The sequence below is a fragment of the Anser cygnoides genome, chromosome 5 (genome assembly GCF_040182565.1).
Source record: "Anser cygnoides isolate HZ-2024a breed goose chromosome 5, Taihu_goose_T2T_genome, whole genome shotgun sequence".
NCBI lineage: Eukaryota > Metazoa > Chordata > Aves > Anseriformes > Anatidae > Anser > Anser cygnoides.
The window spans coordinates 9306982-9329456 of record NC_089877.1 but is presented as its reverse complement, the minus strand read 5'-3'; the positions used below and the strand labels follow the sequence as shown (position 1 = coordinate 9329456).

General features: G+C 37.6%; 2 long non-coding RNA genes across 6 annotated transcripts in view; one reads left to right on the top strand and one right to left on the bottom strand.

Annotated features, from left to right (window-relative positions):
• Window positions 1-22475, top strand: part of LOC106033823 (uncharacterized) — a 223072-nt gene that overhangs the window by 28503 nt on the left and 172094 nt on the right. The gene's annotated exons all lie outside the window — the stretch shown is intronic.
• Window positions 1-22475, bottom strand: part of LOC106033866 (uncharacterized) — a 61306-nt gene that overhangs the window by 37930 nt on the left and 901 nt on the right. The window contains exon 2 of the long non-coding RNA XR_001205616.3: window positions 19260-19312. This is a non-coding gene — a long non-coding RNA (uncharacterized lncRNA). The remainder of the gene's footprint in view (window positions 1-19259; window positions 19313-22475) is intronic.

Here is a 22475-nt window from a genome sequence, read left to right as displayed (position 1 = left end):
AGTCTTCTTCAGTAGTTTAAGGTCTAATATTGCTTACAACTTGTTACTAACAGGGCTAAAGAATTAGTACAAGGTATTGGCAGAGGTGGTAATAGTTTCTTGTAACCACCAAAATGAGAGAGAAAGAATGGTCCTAAGACTAATGGGTTTGGAAGTGACGCAGTGTTGGCCATGCTACAGTTTTTCTGTGTTGACGCAGACAAATATGCTGTATTTTTCTCCATTTCTGTATTACTGATGATTTTGTGAAACATCACATAATAGGACCCTCATCAAACTAAAGAGAAAGTTGTCTAGGTTGTTTTTCTGAATGATTAGAAAGACAAGTTAAGCATTTTATTTCCAAACGTGCCTGTAAAAGGAGTATTTGTGTATCTATATCTTTTACCACAAATAGTGATGATATGTGAAATGCATTGGAAAAATAAACCATAGGGCATGTAAGCTATATTAATGGATTTGAATGAAAGAAGAACGTCTCCTGTGAGTCCCATTACCTGCCCTCTCCTACCGAAAAAAAAAAAAAAAAAACCAAACTGTAAAAAGCTGTAGTTCATTTTGTACACAGTGGTTCTGGTGGAAATAGAAAAATAGCAGCCATGATGTCTTCTTGAGGTCTTACAGGTCATGTTATAAATCATTAGATGGAATTTGCCATTCTCACTAATATAATTAAGTTTCATTTGGACATCTTATTACATGAAGACGTGCAACTGAGTGGGATTTGTCGGGAGTCTTTGCAGTTAGTTCACACAAAGACGTTCTTTCTCTTTTGGCCCATCATCAGGTCTGAGTATAGTGTCAGACATCTGATTAACAGAAAATCATAGGCTTGCTGAATCATTTGATATTTCTTGGAGAATAAAGGGGACTATAAAGTAGAATATGAATTATTCATATACAGAACTATCCAAAGTCATTTTCTGATGATGTGATTCCCCCCCCCCCCCTTCAGAACTGAACTTTTCTTTTAAAAGCCAATGTGATAAAAGTGCATTTCTGTAGTGCAGCAACGTCTTCCTTTTCAAATGTTTATCTTATAAAGTAAAAGTGTCACAAATGTTGAAAATAGGCAGAAGAGAGACAAAAATAAATTGGAGTTTCTTTACCACGGAGAACTGTGGGGTGTGAAAATAAACTGACTTGTTATTTCAGGAGATTTAGTCATGACAGCAGAAAACTATACTTTCAGTGGAGGGTACAGCTAATTTTTAAGAGCATCACCCTGTCACAAAATGTAAACTGAGAACTTGGCACGGTATTTCCTTCCGCAGAGTGCTGGGGAGGAGATGAAAAATAGAATCCTCCCCAGTCTGCTTCATTGCCACGACTACGTTTAATGGGCTGTGCTGGGGTGCGAAGAAATACGGTCTGGAAAATTTTGCTCTAGTGGTTTAACATGTTGTAGTCCCGAGTGTGTTTTCTGCTGACTGTCTCATCTCTAGGTTACCATCTCCATTTCAGTGTTAGCAGACAGAAAAGCTTAAGCAGATCAAGTCTGTTACTACCCTTACACTTCCTACTTCCCAGCCTCTCCCTGATTTTTGGGTTGATACAGCCTCGTTCCAACCCTTTTTACTGTTATGATGTGAGGTGCTTATGCACAATAGAGGCTTGAGCCTCCTGAACCTGGTTCCTGGCAACCAGCAGAAATTATCTCTGGAGAAAAATTATAATCTTATTTTGTGATACCAAGTGTGATGGAATAGGTTTTTCTGATGAATTAGCTGAGCAGTCTGGGAATACCAGAGGGTGATGGAATGAATCTGCTTCTTCACTTCTGTTTAAGAGGGCTGTAGGCAGAAAAAGGTGCCATCTTGACTTTTGGAATGGTGCAACATCAGGTGAGGATTACTGGTGAAAAACTGGTACCTGGATAAAAGCAGCAGAAGGAGCACGTGTATGGGGAGAAGGTGATTTGGGACAACTACCCTTGAAGCTGTCAGGAAGATGATACATAAAAGCCCTGTGAGTGGGTCACACTCCTGCACCTGTGACCTGTTGCTTGTACGTGCTGAACTGGTTTGGTAGCTCGTGTTCTCTGAAACATGGGATCTGAGTCCTTCGTTTCTCTCATCCTCTATAAAATAATTGTTTCTTACTGATGCTTTCTGTGCACTCAAATGTTATACCAATTTGCCGTGTAGATTCTAATTGTACTCATTCCATTCTCTTACAAATTCCATTCTCATAATATTCTTGCAGTTAACTTAGTATAAACATACTTTTTGTAGTACAGACTATTCCCACGTGGAAAGGAGAAAAGGCACCGTGGGCGATGTAAGCAACCATTAAAGCAATACCGCAGTATCTGCACTGGGGCAGTACTATGTTGTGCCTGTCTCATTCAGGGATGTAATGCCTTAACCTAACAGTTATAAGAAAAATGATGACTAACTCCTGGAATCCAATTTAAAAAAATCAGCAACAGTATAACACTTAAGTGAGTGATAATAGAGAGTTGGAAGGGGCTTGAGTGAAAGGCATTGCGCTGGCAGTGCCTGCAGCGCTTCCTACTGAAGTGGTAGTACAAAAAGCATGTGAGAAGGCATCACAGCACCCTGTAAAAAGTAATTGAAAACAGGTGTGTAAGTACAAGAAAAATGTTTAGGTTGGCTTGTGGTTCATTTGTTTCTAATAGTAACAAAAGATTTCTCTAGTAACTTTCCTGAAACTGGATTCTCATATAAAACTTAGGAGTTTTATATATACGTATGCATTTCATTTTGCATTATTAGTCAGAAGCCTCTGGAAAGAGTTAGAAAACATAAAACAACTTTTGCCGTGATCAGGGGAATTTTTAACCCTTTGGGGAAAACAGCACAATACAGAAAGACAAGTCCTGCTTTCAGGGGGAGAAAAGATAAACAAGAGAGCAGAAGGTACTCAAGTTTTTGTTGTTGTGTGTGGGTTTTTTGTTTTGTTTGGTTTTTTGTTTGTTTGTTTGTTTGTTTTTTCAATTTGGTCTATTGATAAAAAGCTCAAAGGCTGCTTGGCAGTGACCTCAGTCCTTTTCATATGACCAGGGGAATGCAGGCTGGAAGCTAAAGCTTGCGTTTAGTCAGTGATCTGTGAATAACCCGCAGTCCCTTAATGACGTGAGAGGAGCCTCCAAAGGGAGACAGTGAGTCAGAGAGAAGGAGGCACAGAGATTGCTTGAACAGCCATTAGCACGTCATTGGTAATCCCAGCGCCACCTTTCACATCCCTGGCATTTGTCTCAATGCACTCTACTGAAGGCTGGTACTATGTTTTATTTAAGGCTTTCTCACTGCTTTCTGGAGATGTGTGTGTTACTGTAGCCTGACTGATTGGTTGTCTGTTATGTTTACTAACACTCTGAGATCCTGCAAGAGAGGGGAATCTGTGGAATTTCTTCCACAGCTGAATACCCCTGGAATGAATCTGTGTTTTATCAGACACAAGGAACTGAACCGGTTTCAAAATAATATGTAAAGGAAAGCAAGTCTTTTATAGAACATTTAAGTTGCCCCACTCCAGAACAGAAAGTTACCTTGATGTAGTATGACCTAGCATTTCTTCTGCCTTTTTGTTGTCATCTAGAAAGAGTCTTGTGATAATATGTATGTATATAATGATGAGGAATGCTAATCTTGTATGCTTTGCATCTCTGTTGAGCACTTGTGTTCATCTAAATAGCTGCGTAGAAGCTGGACAAAAGAAAGATCAAGACAAAAGCTTTTTGGAGGAATAAAGACACTGTAGGCATAATGCTGCTGCTTCTTTCAGAAGAAATGTATTATTTGGGAGTAAAAAGTGACAAAGCAAGGAAAGTTGCCACAGTCCGAGCAGAGGTAAGGGGGCTCTTTCTAGAGGTGAAGTTTATGATGTGGTTTTGTGACTGTTTAAGGTCAATCAGAGCTGTGGCTCACACAATCCTCTCCTCTCGCCAACCCTCCATCCCTCTTCTGTGCTTCTGACGATGTTCTAACTTGATTCCACTTTCCATTTAGTCACTGCTTCAGTGGTTGACCCTTAGGAAGTACTCGTCTTAGTTACTCAGTTTCTTCTTTTGTCAAATGCCACGTTAGTAATCACAAAGATAGCATGACTATCATGAACCTGAATCTTAAAATAATAAAGCTATTTTCACCTCTTAGATTTTTACAGTTTCAAAAGTCCCTCTGCACTCTTTAGTTTTCTTTTGCAGACAAAAACAAACAAACAAAAAAAAAAAAACATAGTAACACCCGTCGTATTTCAACCGAATGCTTTGGTTGTAGTCTTTTTAAATTTTTATATGACTCCTCTGCTGTAGTGTCACTGAGGAGATGCTTGCTGCCCTTAGTGGAGTTTTCCTTGAACTACATTTCCTATGATCCTTGGCAGGTGATAGTTCTCATCATACGCTGCTCTTCTAGTGTTTGAGAGTGGCTATGTTGTGTAAAAGGAGAGAACATCTGAGCTGGGAAGCATAAGGCACCGTAGTAACATTAGCAAATAAAATATTCAAATTTATGCGACAAAATCTGAGGTTTTAGTAGGAAGACATTCCATTTTCTAGCCACTCTACTTTCTCCACAGAAGATAAATATAACTATGATACTTTCTCTAAGAGAAACAACTGAGCATTTCCTCCCCAAAGGGAGCGAATACCAGAATTTCTGCTAATAAAAGCTGCAGAAGTTTGGAAAAAGTATGGAAGCCTTCATAAGGGATAACATTAAGCATGTCTGCTCTCTCCCTAAGGGACTATTCTGACAGTTGGATATCAACTTACGAGTTTCCTTTCTACTGTTTCAGTATTCAGAATATTAGCTGAGGAGACGATGATGTAGAAACAACTGTAGCAGCTATATGCTACCAAAGGATTCCTCTGTGCTGAACAACAGAGTAGCTTTAGCGATAACACTGGTCGTACAACACTAGAAAAAGTATCTTGCTTGTTATATTAAAGAGGCACCTCTTCCTGCAAGTATTATCACTTTTGCATGACACACATTCTTCCTCTTGTAGTTGAAAGAGATTCTAAAAATCTTATTTTTTTTCTTTTTATCATGAGTCAAAATTGCTAATTTAATGTGTATGAAGAACTTGGATTATCCAGCGTGTGCTAAACATAGCTACTGAACATTTGCCACATGTCAGAACTTTGCAAATGTTGTTTGTGGAATTATTTATATTGACTACATTGGAAACATGGGTGATTAGCAATGATTACCACAGTAGTTAGTGAAGACTTACAGATGGAACTCCCACTATCCTTTATGGACAGAATTTCTTGATATGTATAAGCTTAAGTTTGGCATTCAGTGAGTCTTTTAAAGGATGGCAACCAAGAAAAGCAAAAGTGGGCATAATGTGGCGTTCAGAACAGCAGGTATAAATATGGCCTGATAAAGAAATGAGAAAGTCTGTAAATTTATTGTCACTTGGTACGCGTGGGCTTCCATTAACTTCGAGTGACTTATTCTTGACTATGAGTGTAGCACCTTTGTTTTTTGCAAAGTCAAGTGGCGATCATGGTTCTCTCCCTGTGTTGGGAGAATTAATTAGTTAATGTTAACATTTGGCTGTTGAAAAACCTCAAGGATGATGTATGTTCTTAAAGTAGTTCTGGTACACTGAATTCTACAACATTTTGTAGTACCTCTGGGGAAAGTGCTGCTATACAACACAACGTTTCTGGTCATCTGCTGTGATTGTAGAATGTTCTGGGATGTACAAGAACTTTGTGGTGCCAAGAGAAGGTGCAAAATGTTACAACAGAAAATAGGCTGTTTTGCACTGTGGCAAAATTAAGTATCCCCCTTTAACAGAATCTCTTCCTTGGTTTTGTCTTCAGCTATAATTTGTGAAACCTGCCTTTTCTGCCTTTTACCATTATAGCTATTGAAATGCGGGTTCACTTGTTTAAACAATTATTTTTCCTTTGCCTAAAACTGAGCGAACATTCTTGCCTAAAAATGAACTAAGTGTCATTATGTACTATTTTATATTGCAATGCCTCCTTTGTGCAGAGAAATGACGACTTTTAATTTTTAAGAGAGGTCTTGATCCTTTGATATAGTAAAGAAATACATTTCAAACAAATGTCCATGTTAACTAAATCCTGCTTCTAGCCTACTGAGGATAATGCAACTGAATATCAATTGCACTTAATTAATTAGTTTAACTTTACAGCAGTTTACAAATAATCCCCATGAGTTTTGTTGCTGCCTATTTGCTTGTCTGTACTTATTATTATGCTCACTGAAAAGCATAAACATAATTAAAATGCTTTCCTAAACTTTTTTTTGCCTCCTACATTGGAATGTGTACTTTGTTTTCATGCCACTTTGTAAGACAATCTGTATTAAGATTCAGGCTCAGATCTTCGGGGGGAAAAACAAAAAACAAAAAGAAAAAAAGCACCCCGCGACATTGGTTTCATCAGGTTTGGTATCCTGTAGACCTATACTTGGACCCCTACAAATGGAAGCTAATTAGTAGAGCTCTAAGGAGAAGGAGGGAAGAGGATTAAAATAAGGACCTGAACGGATATTTTTTTTCTTCTTTTACTGGAGATAGTTATAGTATTACTATACGCATTACTATCACATTACATTTTTGCTTGCTTTCTTGGTAATTTCCAATACCTAGAAGCTTAACACCTAAAAATTGCAAACAAAAACTTTATTAGAGGCACTCTGGTTGGTAACCAGCTTTTAGTGAGTAATACGAGAACGCAGCTAATAAGTGGTGGTTTTGAAAATCTAGGTATATAATGTTCAGTTGAACAGTGCTGCTGACTCTTCAGGGGTGGAAAGAGACTGGCTCCAGCCTTGTTCTCAGAAAACATCTAGGTGTTTTCAAGTTACTAGGTATAGTGTATCAAAAGTTTCTGTAAACTTCTCTTTGTAAGACAAAATAGATCTTTTAAGGAGTCGTTCCTGCCTAGAATATGCTGCATGTCATGTCATAAACTGCCAAAAGGACTGCTGCAAGTGAATGACCCCAAGAGGAAGAAGTTCCCTGCTGCCTTCTGCCAAACACCAAAAAGTGTTTTATGCCACTTTGCAAGTATACATAAATGTTATATTATTGGAAAATTTCAGTCCACAGCTTGAATTTTGAACCTCCAGAAATTTTCTGGGTACTCCATAGGTAGTGCAGGGATCCAGAAGAGATGTTCCAGACTTGAGTGAGCGTGAACTCTTGTGGCCTTTTTTTTTTTTTTTAAATTGGTTGGAAACACGAATGCTGAGGTACTAACAGGCCAACTCCTGTGCTTACCCCTGCCATCAGAGTGGTTCCAAAGAGTGTTTATCAATATGGTGATAGGCACTTCATATATATAAATATATATATGTATTAAATATATATGTATTATGTATATTGTATATTTACGTGTTCATCTGACAGTCAATCAGGCAAGTAGCAACTGATGTTCCATCAATCATGGAGTGTCGAAGTCCCTACAAACAGCACAATTTTGTATCAAGTAAATCCACATTACACAGCCATATTGTAGCCCACATGTATTTGCAAACTTTTCTGAGAGACTTTCATGTCTAACTTGCACTGAGAATTTGATGAACTTTTCATGTGTGTAGCTATTACCCGCATGAACTATGAACATCTTTTAAATTCATAAGGACTGGGAGTACTTGCTTCCTTAAGTTGAAGGAGGGGAGTAGCTTCTAAACCTTGATGCATTAGACCCTGATTCAACTCACTAGAGAGAAGCAATTGACTGACCATGGATATAAACTGCTATGTATAACTTGACCAATTTAAAATAACGGAGCAAAAAGATATTTTGTTAACAAGCACTTGAAAAAGTAAATACCAAAACAGGGGAAATTTTATTTTAGAATGATTGGAATAGTGTAACAGGATGAAATGAAGCAACAAAAATCAGCTTGAATCCTGAAATATTCTTTATAGTGAAATCAAGTACTATGCAATTGAAGAGCCTCACAATAAAAGCAGGAGAAAACTGAATATTTGCATCATGAGAAAATCATTCTATGATAGGTTTGGAAAATACCTGCACTGTACTAGGAATGGATAGATGGCATAGTAACACTAGGAATTCCTAACCATGGTTTCATTTAGGCTCTGATACAGAGCATGTCAAATGCAAGTAATCAGGAGAGTGTCTTTCCACACCAGAATATAATTGCTCTTAGAAATACAATAAAACATCATTGTGTTCATTTCTTCCTAAGATCTACTGGTAATTCAAAATTAAGGATTTAATTATTGGGATAACAAAAATATTTTTGCCTACATAAATATAACTGACTTTTATAGTTTGTGGTATATTTTTTCATAACTAGATGAATTATTAAGACACACGTATATATGTAAATGTATCACATAATAAGGCGTAAAAAAAATAACATCACAGTGACTCTAAAATGCATTGTAACTCTTGCAAAAAACGTTATCTTTGCAGAAGGATTTTATCATGCTCATAAATATATATAGCTGTGAGTATGTCGAAAGCAGCTAGCACAGGATTGCTTGGCTGAGTGGGAGGTGATGCAGGACTGTGCTATTAGTGAGCAGGAGGTGGGAGGTGACTGGGGCTGATGGGCAGGTGGGATACAGTATTTATATACATATGTTTACAGGTATTTTTAGATGAGATATAAATATGCAAATGTTAACTCAATGAGATAACTTGACTCAAGGGTTGATAGAATGATGTAATAACTCAGTGAGGTAGCATAGTGAAGTGGCCTGGGGATGGCAACTGTGAGACAAGAACACATGGTATTTAAACCTGATTTATAACCTGTAGTATTTCTCAATATTTCCCCTATCCTGTGTTCTATTCTAGTTTTGGCTGGACATATTTATTCAGATGGACGGTGTATGTAGTATATTTCATATATACTTGTAACTTAATGTGGTACAGTCAAGAAAAAATGATGACATCTGTAGTGACTAGTGGTTGTAGGGAGGTGGGCAGTAGCAGTGGAGGAAGAAAAACTGTGTAAGTATTAAATGTTTGGTGGTTTTTTTGTTGTTGTTTTTTTTGCCTTATCATAGTTTTTTTCTTTTTTTCTTGGTCAAGTTGATGCTATACTCATTACTTTCTGTTATTGGGTATACTCCAGTCTTCAGGGAGTCTGTCTTCTGTTAATGAAACTAGACCTCTGAATCCTTTCATCATAAGATATTCTTTCTTTTTAGGACATGCACAGACTTTTCCCCAAGCCGGACCATCCAAATGCTGTCAATCTCTCCAAATTATTTGGTTGTTTCTTAGTTGTGGTGCAGCTTCAATAGGCCAGATGATGTTTCCTATTACACACAATGAACAGTAATTTGAACAGCTAGTTTCCCTTCCCTGTCTGGCCTCCCTATTACCTATTCCCCTCTTCTCAGCTTCTGTCCATGCTACAACTGCTGTTGGATCCTCCCACAGACTCTGTTTAGGCTGGATGTGCCTAACTGGCTCTTTAGCATCCACCTAATATCCCTGACACTGCTTTCTTGCCGGTCCCTATTTCAGCTGCTTAGGAACCCTTCCAGTGAAAAGTAGCTGACAAACTGACCAGTCTCACCAACTTTCCCTTTTCTTCAACGTCAGTGTGTTAACCAACAATCGGGATGAATGTATGGCGCATATCTGTGTTTTTTCATATATGCGCAATTGTAATTGCGACTGTGCCTGGAATTTTGGGGAGGGCTTATCCTGCTCTGTGTTTAACTGGAAAAACAGATGTCCCTGGTAGGACTCAGACATGAAGTAGATATGAGGGAGAGAGATGCACCAAAACTCAACTAAATCAAAGGGCACAGAGCTATTACTGGCATGAAGATAAACTGTGTACATTTGTGACAAAGGCTGTGTGATGGCCTCTGTCTGTGTGTAATTCTAAATGCCTACCAAACTGAGACACATGGTGATCCTGAAGACATGGTAAATGAAATGGAAGAATGTTCAGACATTTAATCTCAGTTTAGGCTGCCGAACTAGGGTAAAAGTCCAGTTGATATGCATCTAATGCTATCATATATGCAACATTTAGTAACTGTTGATTTATTATAGGAACTCCTTAGTACTGGTTTTGGATTTTTATCTCTAAAAATCTTCGGAGAAGGAGAAAAATGCTGTTACTCTCTTGTACAGATAGATTCAGGTAGTGCTCTGGTTGGAGTGAATTTGTTGCCAAGGCTATATGACAGCCCACAAGTCTAGCTGAGGTTTCCCAAGTACTATTCATCATGTCCAGACAAACATTTGGCTTGACAAATTTTCATTGACCTGTTTACTCTGTTTCTCTACCAGTAATCAGGGCAGCATAGTTGGGTTCGCTGCTGACTGCTAGATCAGAAAATAGAGTCTCTAGAAGTTCTGGCAGTTCATCTTCAGTACTTGGCAAGCCCATAAGGCTTTTTCTCAAGAGTGTAACTTTCGAATGAGCTCTAGAAATGTGCCTAACTCTTTTTGAAGGGCAAAGGCTAAAAAAAATCTGAAACATGCACTCTGCTTCTTCCTGACACTGGTGTGATCCTGACACAGTGGGCTTTGCTTACTAAAGAATTCTTAATTAAAGGAAACTAGTTGTCCACCATTAGGCTATCCCTTAAGCATGAAGCCAGAACCATCATTATTTTTGGTGTTCATCCCATGGTAAAGCAGGTTTAGTAGGCCCTGTAAAATTGCATCCCTCAGTCCTAAACCCAGACCTGTAGAACACGAAGGAAGAGAAATGCACCCAATACAGGCCACTGCAGATTTTGACCCAGAGTCAATATTCAGAACGAGAATGAATATACCCATTTATAGATTTGTTTTATGCCTTTTGCTATATATATGTTGTAAAAAGGCTTCAGAATCTGTTCAAAATTCCTTTCCATTTTCTCCTGGCCAATTCCTATTAAAATCTAATTCCTTTGGTTTGAGATAATGATTGATGTTGTGTTGTGTCTCATATGTCATCTTAGATGGAGATTCTTTTAAAAATAAATGTGGCAATTAAATCTCCAGGTTGCTTCAGTTTGCATACAGCTTGTTTTTAAGTAGATGATAAAGAAAAAGCAAAGTTTTCAATGAAGCTGCTAGTCCGTCTTCAGAGTCTTTAATGTGATGCATGTCTGTCTTCCTTCATTTGCATTGTCTTTGCCACAGAGAGGTAGTTTATTTCCACCAATAGAATGGGATTATTTTCCTGTGATCCGTGACAATCAGGATTTTCAGATAATTCACTGGTATTTCTGCTTAGGAAAGAAATGATTTTTTTTCAGCTTGTCTCTGACACCCTATTATTTCTAAGGGTCTAGGTGCAGGAGCTGTGATTTCATGTTTCCTTGGCACGATATGATCTATCAACTGATAATCTATCATTTGTATGGCATGTTTCTATTCAGCAATACTAATTTGTGAGAAGAAAGAGAAGGAGCTGAGCCAGCCTGAGCTGAAGTGGCAGCTGCAGAGCAGCCCTCAGTAGTGGTAGGTGTTTTAGGCATGTTTACTGAGAGACTGGTTGTGACCAGCCCTGTGCTAGGGAAGTAGTCAATGGAAACTGTCTGCCTTTGTTTTATCTCAGGGTGTGTGGCAAATAGTTCAAGCCCAAGGGTTAATGAAGGCAATCTTAACTTTGCTTTAACTTGTACTTATGTCACCCGTTCCCTATGCTGCACAGTTAGAGGCTTGGCAATACCTTCTCCCCACTGCGTTCAATGTGCTGGATGTGTCCTACTCGAGTTACACACCCAAGTGCTTGCACACTGAACCCCACAAGACTATTACCCCCACAGCTGCACTTCAGCCTTCCTTCCCTAACCACCTCTCCTCTGGGCCTGTCTCCCCTTGTACTTTCGTGCCGGGATCTACGGGAGGACTGTGGGCGCAAATCTGGACAACCAGCTGTTATCAGCTGCTTTATCCTGCCGGAGTGTTGGAAAAAGTTCTGAAAAGCACTAGTCTGTAGCCCAGAAATAGGGCCTGCTTCAACAATTGATTGGGCACAAGTGAAATAAATGTCCCCTTGCGAATCAGTTTGTGAGGAAACAGGTGGCACATGGTTATTACAATGCACAGTTCAAAAGATGACAACGAGTCTATTGTAAATGAAAAAACAGGTACGATGCAACTAGCTTGTGATAAGCTAGGGAAAGGCAGGGGTACCCAGTGGGCAGCCAAGGACAGGATGCTTTGTCTGTGTGTATAAGCACTGAGCAATTATGAGGAAGCAAACGGCTGCAGCATGGGCAAAAGATAGGTTACTTGCCACACGTCTGACCTCAGTCAGGATTCTGTGTCCCTGCTGTGCTGCTTTCCAGCAAGCCTTCTCTTTCTGGCCTGTGAGGGGGAGCATATCCTCAGCTTCTCCCAGAAGCCATCCAGTTGTATTTGCTGGAAGAGATCAAGGAGCCTCCTCCTGAGTACTAGGGAATGTCAGTGACAGTCCAACTGGCAGGGCACAATAGATCTAAACACAAGTGTTTTCCTGCCATTAATAGATAGCATCTCCTCCTTCTCAGCCATATAGAAAACACGGGTGTAAACATGAAAGGACAGAAATAAGCCCTGGTCTTTTTGATATTTTTAGATATTATCAGCTGACAGGGCAGATTGTGCAGGACTGAAAAATGACGAACATAACTATGTGACTCTCTTCCTGCCTCCCTCCCTCCAAAAAAAGGAAAGTGGGGGCTGGGGGGAGAGAAAGAGAGAGAGAGAGAGAAGAAAGGAGGCTCTGCTGGCAGCCTCAGGATAGTTAGTTTAAAAAGCAGGTGTGGGGGAAAATATGAGAAACAATCTTGTGGGATTCAGTGAGGAAACACTTCAAAAATATAATTTGATTAGGATACAGCCTGTATGATTCAACGAGGGGGAGGAGGTATTGCCTGGAATATGCATCTGACAAACTTTCACATCAAGAATTACTAAATTACTGTCATGCAGCCATGAGGCAGGGGCCAAAACAGCTTGTGGAATAGACAACTTTTTTTTTTTTCTTTTACAAACTCATATACTGCAACTTTTTTGAGTTGTTGGCAACTATGAAGGAGTCAGCATCATGAATTGCTTTTGCTTCTGGTTCCATTGATATATTCTGCCTTTTTATTTCTATTATGTTATCATGTGCTGCATACCCTTCCTAAGTTCTGCGGTGGACTGGAGAGCAGGTAAGGAAAATGAATCCTTTGCTACAATGAGGAAGAGAATGTCATATTTAATATAAAGGTTATTCAGGCTTTCTGCCTGATCAGGTAGGCCTTGACATCAATATGGACCACCATTTGTTTACTGACAACTATTTATTATGTTATTTATCTGTAATGTGACAGTACCTACAAATACATTGCAATGAACTTGTAGTAATGGTCAATGGCTGACTCAAAGAAATTCCGTAGGTAGCATCAGAGAAGATAAAGAGTAAAAGGAAAATAGAATTTTTTACAGATGGGCAACTGAAATAGAGATTTAAGCATTTAATGACTGCAGCCCCTAGCCTTTAGGTATAAATGGTATGCAGAATGTTAAATTTTGCCTACTAGTACAAGAAGGAGATTAGGCAGAATCCCAGCGTTGAACCTGCTCCAGCTTGTAAAGGAAATATGGAAGACATTGTAGGCTCTGAACTCTCCTCCTTCTTCAGCAGTGTTTCTCTCAGGCCTTCAAGGAGGAATCCATGGATTGTAAATTTGTTCCAAAAGTAAAGCACTGACCATCTTTCTCTCAGAGAACTGAACCCTTTTCACAGCTTTTCCTCCTTTTAAACTGATGATCATCTCTTATAAACAAGTCCATTGTTTGGTGCACTCACTCAGGTGGAAAGATGCCTGGATGTCCAGCTTCTGGAAAGCAGGCAGTCAGAACTTGGTTATTATCTGTTTTGGACAATAGAGCTCTTCTGCATCATGCTAATGACCTATAATTGTAGATCTGTTTGGCTTTGAGAAGAAATGAGAGAGAGTAAGTATTCAAAAAGGAGACTGTTTAGTGCAGTGTTAAGAACATTCACTTGGAGAAAGATGTCTGGGTGTGATATCGGCTTTCAGGACAAATTCTCTAGTGACGTTAAGCAGGATTTGCCTAAATACAAAGACAGTCCTAGGAACGATGAATAGAAAACCTCTGTAGGCAAGGTATACCTTAGCGCTGTGGTATCTCTAGTTATTAGTTTTCCTTATTTCTATTTTGGATACATTTTACAAGAGGAAAAGTGAACCACCCTGAGCTAGCAGGCCCTGGCTCTTCAGAGGCCTGGCATACACAAATGTGTTGTTTCTGAATACAGGTCAGATTTTGGCACATACAGCTCCTCAAACCGGGCAGTTCAGGATTTATTTTATACTTATATGTAACTGCACAGAAATGGTTTCACTCTGTGCAATGTCTTCTATTTCCAGATTTCTTTCTGGTAAAATGCAGAATACTGAGTAACTCCACAGTAGTAACTTTAGTTTGGGAGGAGAAGGCAGGTGTAGGAACGCATCTGGGAAGGTGAAGAGAATACTTCCATTTCAAAGCTTCCTGTCACCAAAGGAAACTTCTTGGGGGAGAAATAAATAGTGTATTCTTGATAAGCGTGTTGTTGCTACAGTATTCTGTGATTCAAAAATAATTTTTTTTAGCACTGATTTATCCTATTTAGAAAAAAAAAGAAGCATTATCATTTTAATATCTGTTGGCAAGATGATTTTTTTTCTTTGCTTTGCTTTTTTGTCTTTACCTGAAGGTATTTAGGAAACCTGGAGCTTGCTACAGAGCTGGTTGAGGCTGAGGGAAAGATGTGCATTTGCATCAGATCAGTTTTAAGATACTGATTAGAACTATGTATGAAAGTGGAAATTTCTTTTGCAGGTGTGCACAGCTTGTTTGGCATTAGCATAATGGCTCTCTTTTGAGGTCTATTCCATATACCAAATTGTTGTTTATTAGAAATTAAATAGAGAGTTTTTCAGTTAAAACGGTTTAACATTTTTTCCCTCAAACTACTATCCCCGAGATAATTGGGCATCTTTCTATTTTTATTTTCAGGCCTCAATTGAGTAATACATGTTTACAGTTCATTCCTTCACTGAAAGTTCAATGTAACACATTGAAATGCATGGGACATTTTCTACTGGGTACAGGTAGAGTTGAATTGAGCTAGAAAAAGTCAACTACAATACTAGTAATATTCTCTTCTACACTACATTTTGTGATTTGAAATCAACTGGATATATAATTGCTGGATCTGCTCTTTTGTCCTGGTGAGTGTTCATCTGATTTCCAATTAAAACCATGAGAACATAGCCATTAATTAGACCCAAACCTACGCAATTTCACACAAAAAGTTTCCCTAGTGTTATGCAAAACTGTCCACTTTTAAAAGCACTCTTTTCCCCACAGTTTGCTAGGTCAGAACTCTTAAATTACAGGTACTCTTTAGAATTTGAGACATCTCAGGGCTCGACATTTAAATCGATTTTGCCTTGGAAAAAAAGCTTGGTATGAAATGTGTATATTTCAGTTCAATGTGAGCCCAAAGTTTTGGCTCTACAAAACTGTGGCATAGTTGCCCTACTACTTTAAGGTTCATTTACAAACAAACAAAAACAAACAAACAAAAAAAAAACAACAACAACGCTTTGAATTTAAGTAGGGTTTGAATGGTTCATATAACTCAGTCTGGGCTTCTGAAAAGGGGACTTCATCTACTAAGAGACATTCCTTAATAAACTTAGTGAAAATAAGAGGTACTTCCTAGTAATAATAATTATTAAAAAAAAATAGAAAGGTCAGAATAACAAGTTTGCAGGTATATTGATATTTTGACACATTAAATGTGAGGAGCAATGCATATCTTCTGATTTTCTTCCTAGTCAAAATAGCGTTATCCAAAAAACCAAACTGCTTTTTTTGAGGATTTGATGAAATTTGCTGATCTGTGTATTTTCCTTCATTTTTAAGTAATGAAAAAATAATGAGCATTCCAAAGAAACTGTTGAATCTCCTGAAATTTCAGTTCCCTCAGAAAACAAAGCTCTACAAAAAATGATGTTCCTTTTTAACACTTATCTAAAGATGTAGCAAAATGATTTCATTTGATATATACTGGAAGTTGTTTGGAAAGGATTGTATTATTTGTGGCACAAATAGGATCAATGGAAAGCAGATAACTTCTGAGGCCTTTGAGGACTTCTAATAAAGTCATCTTAAGTATTTCTTCTAATTGAATCACTAAAACAAACAAACAAAAAAAAAAAAAAAAACCACACATAACCCCTCACTAGAGTCCTCAATCATTCCCTGTATTTCTGAAAATAACATAGAGGTTGTAGTCTTTGTGCTTTTTGTTGAAGTATAAAAAGAAGCTCACAGGAAATTTGAAAAGTGTGTGATGTTCTTTTCATTCTTCATCTGCAATGGGAACTACATTGGAAAGAAATCTTCCTGGGCAGACACACAATTATTCCTATATTATGTTTCTGCCTTTTTATTTTCATTACATGAGATAAGAAATTCCACAAGACTGTTCTGTTATCCAGGTGGATATGTTTTGACTACAGCTTCATTGAATATTTATCTTAGTGTCTGGACAAATGTTTTTATTTCAAACATAAAAATACAAATGATGGGTTCTAAGCCTTTATTTCTGGGAGCAAAAGCCAATTTTGGGAAGCAAAAGCAGTTTCTAGTTTGAATATAGAAACTTGTTCATGTACAGTAAAATTTCCCAAGTGTCATTCTTAGATGTGGATGCCTGAGTTTGAAAAGTTAAACCTTGGGGCTGTCATCCATTATGACCTCCCTTGTTCTCTTTGTCTTGTTCTCTTTTACTGTGTTTGGCTTAGGAAAGTAATTGGTTATTTCTAACCTTTTTTTTTTTTTAAAAAAAAAAAGTTTCCTTTTCCAGTTGTGTAAGGAAATACTTAGCTTAATTTAAATTTTAAATCATTTTGGAAGTAAATGACAGTGACCAGCATTTTTAATGGAAGCCTCAAATGCAGTTGTAATTATTAAAGACAAATGCAGGTTATCATAGCTATGGACAACTTGTTGCTTCTACTCCTTTAGCAGCAGTAAAGGAAAGAATAATTCTTAGTAGTTCATTTGTAATACAAAAAAGCAGGAAAACTAGATTATTTTTTTTTTAGTTGAAGTGCTCATGAATTTTATCAGGGGAAGTAGAAACTGCGTTGGAGAATCATAATGGTGTTTCGTACAAATAATAATCAATTTCTCTAATTTTGTAATTCTTTTATTTTATTGAAAAGGGGAATCCTTGTATCTGTATCTAATTGTCTAGAAATTGTATAATCTAAATAAGCCGTATAGAAGGTAATGAGAAAATGGCATTTCCAGAATGTGGCTCATACCACATCTTTAATACCTGTTTACAAGCTTCTGACAACTTTCTAAACTGAAAAACTTCTTATTTAACTTGTTCAACCATTCGTCCTTATTTTCATTCCCTACCAGTTGCAAATACAGTCTCAGGTTATTACACAGTTGGCAGGAGAGAGGACTTGCAAAGGTGCTATACCAAACAGTATTTATGGGTCAGTGAACTTTCTCACTTTTACAGGCATACTACATTGGGAAACTGGTTTAGCTCATTTTCCTAACCACAGAATACAACTCAAGTGTTTGGAGAGCACTTTTTCAAAGTGAAATTGGCATGATTCACAGTTGCATCCAAGCCTCTCCTCTACTGCCACATCCACTTAAGCTTCAAAACAAGTTCTTAATGAGTTTAATCATATTTAAAATTTTAATCTTTTTCAACATTATTACAATTGCCTTTGGCAAAAATCAGTAGTACACTGAGCTCCACATGACTCAGACTCAAACCAAGTTTTGTATATTCAATTCTTTGTGAATCACCATTTCTTTAGACAAGCCTTTAATTTTTCAGTGTTTTGCACCTTTAATTACATTAGCGTGTGTGTGATTAAAGAGAATATCTAAGAAATGTTAGTGACTGTTACAGAAGTATTTTCCATTTTGTCAGGGTGGAATTGAAACATATCCTCTCTTTCTTTCCGTCTACAGGCTCACAGAAAAGATGAGTGAGTTTCAGGGGCTCTTTCTTAGGGATATCTATTTATTCTTTCTATGTTGCGTAGTCCACAGTGATGATTGTGGCCTATTATGTCACAGACAATAGGTTTCTTTGATTTTTCAAAGGTTTTCTGTTAGCTTCATACCTACAAGTAATGTGATACTTCTTGACTTTGAGATTATCACTAGCAGATTTGATGGTGTATTTTGTTCTTTGTTCTTTGCACATTGCTCACATATGCCTGTGAGAAGTCTGAAAAGGATTCTGCAAATCTTAGTCATGGGGAACAATACCATATTATACAAGAATGCCTCTTTGAAATGCAAGTTCTCTTTTCTGGAATACAGGCCTACAAAGTAATCACCTTCCCTCAGTCACTGTGGTTCTAGAGTACTCTAAAGGTACACAGGAATTTAATATTTCATAGAAAACCTCATTTTCCCCTTTCCTGAGTTTTCAAGCTTCTGACTGAACCAATCAGACTTTTCAGTTCTGCTGTGGATTCATTACTTGAGTTTTTCAAATATATGAAAAATGAGCATGTCATATGTTGCATACAGGTGCCTTTGAGATGGTTTTGCATTGTCATTTGGCAGTAGATCTTGAACTGGTACAAACTGATTTGCTGGTTGTAACCTATAAATTATGAAGAAACCTTAAAAACAAAAAGACCTGTGTAAACCTATGCTGAGTTTACATTGTTTTATCTTTCTGAGATCCTACATGTCCCAGAAACAAAAACAACAACAACAAAAAGGCCTTTAGAAAGATGAATTAACTCCTGTCATCTCATTCATCATCTCTGTAGAGTGATGGCATCTTAAAGAAGAGCTAATAACAATTAATAAATTATTTGATTATTCAGAAGCCCAACAGGTGTACAGTCCTTCCTTGCTTCTATTCCTTCTTGTATATCATTATTGCATTGTCTTCTAAGTGTTTAGAAGCTCCAGTTAATTCTTCGATGCAATCTATGAGGTGCATATACAGCAACTACAAGAATCTGTGGAAGTCAGTCCTGAAGAGCACCAGTGAGCTCTTTTTAGATGCACATCCTTTCTTAATGTACGCTCGCATCTTTAATGCTCATCTGAATCTAAGCTAATGCCTTATGCCACATTTGCTATGTTACATTACGCAACATAATGTGTGTGCACGTCTTGGTGTGTGCATGGTTATATTTGCATTTATAAACACCAAACTGTGCATATCCTATTCTGAGAGTCCTGGGGCAGAGGGAGAAACCCTCTACCTGTATCATACAAATGACATGAAATGGGCAACAGCTTTCCTTACCTGTCTTTGGTTCCCGTATGCAGTGACCAAGGGTGTATATATAGCTGGGCTTGCTGGGGAGAGAGGGATGGAAAAAAAAAATATATATGGAATTTAGGCTGGAATTCATACACTGCAAGGTGCAGCTTAGAGAGCAATCGTCACCAGATTTTATTTCAGTCAGTTTCCCTCATTTATGCCATTGGTAACTATCAGTTTGATACCACTACTTTTGTAACTGAAATGTGTTACTGCACAAAGTCTGGTATGAATTAGTCTTTGTAAAACCTCAAATATTTTGTCATCCTAGGTTGTATCATTACAACCTCAATTAATCTTGAGCAGGCCAAGTTCCTGAATGAATGTCAAGTTCAAACTGTCGTTGTTTGGTTTTAAAATATCTGTTGGAAAATGTATGTATTCAAATATAAGTATTTTTTATATAGCTAAAACTATTTAATTTCTTATACTTTAATATATATACTTAAAATATTTTTTATATTATTCTAATACCATTAGAATTTGCTTAAATTACAACCTGGTCTAAGTTTTGGTAAACAGGCTTTCAGAAGGGGCTCAACCTCTCTTGTAATTTTGTGCCTGAGTTTTGTTATTTATTGCAGTAGGCAAGTTTACAAGTCATAGCTCTCCAAGCATTCAGTTTACATGAGTAAGTGCTATACAATGCGCCTACGTTTAATGACAGAGCCAAAATCCAGAGTTTCATTTTTAAAAATTGCGACCTTGCTGACCCTCTAAGGATGGGAGAGCTTTAAAATAGTTACTGACAATTAAGACCTTTACAATTTTTTTCAGAGAGCTGCTTAGGACTAATTTAAGTTGACAAGTCTCCATAAAATAAAGACTAAGTATTTTCTAATTAAAAATTTCAGTAGAATACTTCATATTTCCAGGAACACATACACACATTAAAAATAGAATCAAACTAAGAGATGCTCCCAGGATTTTGAGCAGAAGGATACACTAAAAGAGCCGCTGGAGTCCCTTCTAACCTGAATGACTCTAAGATTCTGTGCCTGCACGTTTTTTATGTAGTTAACCTCATGTATAGGCTCAAATCAAGCAAGGGTTTTAATATCTAGATCCTGTGACAATGGGCTTGAGTCCTCTCTTAGTTTATCCTTTTAGTAAATTACCAGCCAACTATAGAGAGTCCCTCCTTTTCCATTTCTTGAATTCTTCTCCCTCTTCCCTGTTTGCTTCGTTTTAGAACTATGTCTATTTCTTCTAGAAGTATGTCCCCGTATAGTAATTCAAGAAAAGTGTACTTTCCACATTGAAAATACTACCCCTTGCCATGAAAGTGCACGTTTGACAAAATTTTACATCAAATATGTGCAACCCCCCAGGCTAGAAGATTGAGAAGCAGAAGTCTTTACTGTCTCTGTACAGCCAGACTGATTTATATGGATAATATTAGTGACCTGTAATTCCAGTTGTTAGTAGTTTCACTTCACTGGAATACTTTTATACTTTAACTGTATGGTAGGTTGTTATGATAATTGAAATAATTCAGGAATGTAAGAGTAATGTGTGCTGGGAAGCAGAGTATCCTAGCTTGTTTGTTATTGAGCAATGAAACAGATATTAGAAGTTGTAATTTCAGAATGTTGGGTTATAATCTGCACATCTGAAAACTGTAATCTGCTTTCCTGAGAGAAGTCAGTATGCAGGCCTGTCACATAGGCTTGGTTCAGAACAGCAACTGGTAATTGATTCACATAGTCATGTTTTTGGTTCCTTCTTCTCCTGTGTCCCAAGAGAAATGACTGACTAGCACTTTACCTGGAGTAAGCCTATTTCTGTCTCATCTTGTCACTAAGAAGTGTAATATTCATGATAGGTCTGCTGACCAGCTGTGTTGACAGTGTGATACTTACATTGCAGAACTTTATTGTTCCTAGGATTCCCAATTCAGTTTTGTCTAGATCACTGCTAAGTCACAAGATACTTTCAGACACCTCTCAGTCACTTCTTGCCAAAGTAGAGCTCTTTTGGGATGAGAGTCTCAGTATTCTGTTATAACCCCCTTCAGCTACTGTGTCCATATAAATAAACATTTGTAAGAGATCAGTAGAGTAATATCAGAAGACAGTTACTGCTGTAATATGGAAATAATACTATTGGAGTGTAATCAAGTTAAAATTATGTGCACATAAATAAACTGCATAATTATTTTATTAAATGTGTAAATCATTTTATGATTTCTAGAATCACTTCTTTTAGCAGGTCATGAAACATTTAGCATGAGAGACTAACAGAACAGACTTTGTTACACAGAAACTTTTGCAACCTTTCGTAGAAGAGAATGTCGTTACGTTTTCTAGAAAAATGGATCCTAAACCAGTTGAGTCAGGCTTATTTGACATCTCTCACAGTGCAGACTGTTGTTGGTATTTGAAGACAATCCAGCTCTGAGCTGTAATTATGATGACAGATCTATTCATGTTTGTTGGTGCTGAGGATAGACAGCTGTTTTCACATGCTGGCTTACAATTTGACAACTGCAGTCCCAACAAATGCTTTTGATGTTCATACATGACAGAAATAAAAAGATCAAACATCACACATATAATGGCCCATTCTTCTTATCTTTATCTTACTGTTAAATCCATAGAAACAAAGGTCTCAAAGGGACCTTCAAGGATTTACCAGATCAGCGTTAAGGCAGATTCATAGCTACCCAGGGCACAGCAATCTGTGTTGTTTTGTCTCTGCTTATGAAGAGGATGGTTTTCTGGATGAGGTCTGGACTGAATTTTCCAAGAGGTAGATTCTTGCCCTGGTTTTGCTCCAGGATGTCCTTGGCCTAGATTAAATCACTACCGCTAAATTTTTATACCTTCCAATTCAGATTTCGCATTCTCTCTAATTATTCATTTCTACAATAGCCTCCAAGTGGAGGTCTGATTTCAGTTGATGATCTTTAGGCTTCATTCTGGCCTTTTTACTTCTCTTTTTACCTTGCTCTTCCAATTAATCAGCTATTTTTCAATTGTTTTTCACCTTTCCTACCCTGCCATATGCATAGAGCTAGAGCTGTTACTCTGTACAGAGCAATGCAGTAAATGACTGGATAAAGATATAAGCTCTACCTTCTTGGACATCTACAGAGCCAGCCTGTGAATTTGTTTCACTGAGTATAAATAACAGCTATATTGTCCTTTCACTCGTACCCAGGTTATTCGTTCATGCTCAGTTACTTCTCCATATATT